This window comes from Callorhinus ursinus, unplaced genomic scaffold (genome assembly GCF_003265705.2).
Source record: "Callorhinus ursinus isolate GAN/ISIS: 27379988/994484 unplaced genomic scaffold, GSC_fseal_2.0 scaffold112, whole genome shotgun sequence".
Lineage (NCBI taxonomy): Eukaryota > Metazoa > Chordata > Mammalia > Carnivora > Otariidae > Callorhinus > Callorhinus ursinus.
The window spans coordinates 190333-192229 of NW_027397174.1; the positions used below are offsets into that span (position 1 = coordinate 190333).

The 1897-nt window shown below is 47.1% G+C and overlaps 1 pseudogene; it reads left to right on the forward strand.

The window, feature by feature from the left end:
• The first annotated feature begins 312 nt into the window (after positions 1-312).
• On the forward strand, positions 313-1687 carry LOC141371866 (olfactory receptor 1D2-like; annotated as a pseudogene).
• The last annotated feature ends 210 nt before the right edge of the window (positions 1688-1897 follow it).

Genomic DNA, 1897 nt, shown 5'->3' on the forward strand with positions numbered 1-1897 from the left:
TCCCCAAACCAGGCCTTACTTTCAGTTCTGTCTTCTTCTCTGCCTGGTCCTTCTTTCCTTCTTGAGAAAAAAGAGGAGCTCCTGACTGAGGTAAGTCTAAAGAAGGGCCTCAGCTCACCTGCCCTGCATTCTCTGATGACCAGACAGCCCCACACCTTCTTGCCCTTACCACCGCAGGTTAGAGTTCCTTCCCAAAGTGTCACAAAGTATGATTTCAGCCAATGATGAAGGTTGCGGTGCATGCTTTCCCAGATTGCCTCTGCTCTTGTTGACAGATGTATTCTCAATGCATGTTTATAGAAACCAGGAGGCATGGCAAGAGGCAACCTAACCATTATCTCAGAATTCTTCCTCCTCGGACTGTCAGAGGTGCCTGAGCATCAACCCCTCCTCTTCAGTCTGTTCCTATCCATGTACCTGGTTGCTGTGGTGGGGAACCTGCTCATCATCCTGGCCATTGGCTCCACCTCCAATCTCCACACCCCCATGTACTTCTTCAGAGCCAGCCTGTCGTGCGTTGACATCTGCTTCACCTCTGTCACTATTACCAAAGATGCTGCTCAATATCCAAACCCAGAGCCAGTCCATTCCCTACGTTGGATGCTTCACTTAGATGTATTTTCTAATCTTGTTTCTAGAACTGGACAATTTCCTCTTGGCAGTGATGGCATATGACAGACTGTAGCCATATGTCACCCTCTTCATTATACCATAACCATGAGCCCCAAATTCTGTATCACGTTGATGTCTGTGGCTCTGATTATCACAAATATCTATCCTTTGATCCACACTCTCTTGATTGATACACTGTCATTCTGTGCAAGTGTCAGAATTCACCATATTTTCTTTTTTTTTTTTAAGATTTATTTATTTATTTATTTATTTATTTGAGAGAGAGAATGAGATAGAGAGCATGAGAGGGGAGAGGGTCAGAGGGAGAAGCAGACTCCCCGCTGAGCAGGGAGCCCGATGTGGGACTCGATCCCGGGACTCCAGGATCATGACCTGAGCCGAAGGCAGTCGCTCAACCAACTGAGCCACCCAGGCACCCAAAATTCACCATATTTTCTGTGAACTTCACTCATTGCTAAAGCTTTCCTGTTCAAATATCCACATCAACAAGCTGGTTGTTTATACCTTGGGGAGATTTCTTTTTGTTGCTCCTTTCCTCTTTATTTCTCTTTCCTGCATGCACATTTTCTCAGCCATCCTAAGACTTCATTCTTCTCAGAGCAAACTGAAAGCCTTTTCTTTCTTTCTTTTTTAAAGATTTTATTTATTTGAGAGAGAGAGACACAGTGAGAGAGGGAACACAAGCAGGAGGAGTGGGAGAGGGAGAAGCAGGCTTCCCGCTGAGCAGGGAGCCTTATGAGGGGCTCGATCCCAGGACCCTGGGATCATGACCTGAGCTGAAGGCCGACGCTTAATGACTGAGCCACCCAGGCGCCCCCTGAAAGCCTTTTCTACTTGCAGTTCCCACTTTGCTATGGTGTCATTGTTCTATGGAACTTTATTTGGGGTGTATCTGCGACCCTCTTCTTCCTACACAACTGAGGACTCAGTGCCCACTGTGCTATATGCGGTGGGGGCTCCCATGCTCAACCCCTTCTTTTATAGCCTTAGGAATAAGGACATGAAAGGGGCCTTAAGGAACCTCCTCAGTTGGAGAAAGGTCTGGTCTTGGTGACAACATCTCCTGCTTCTGAGCTATGATGTTGTCTTGTCTTCTCCTCCCTTTGATGTGGGAAGGGACTGTCCATATGATGGGTCTGACAGGTGTCCAGCTTAGCCCAAATTCCTGCTGTCATCATGTTTCACTCACTCCTTCAACCAACCCTCCCTGAGTGACTCTCGTGTCAGGCTCCAAGTGGACAGCTTGTTTGTGTGAGGATTTAAT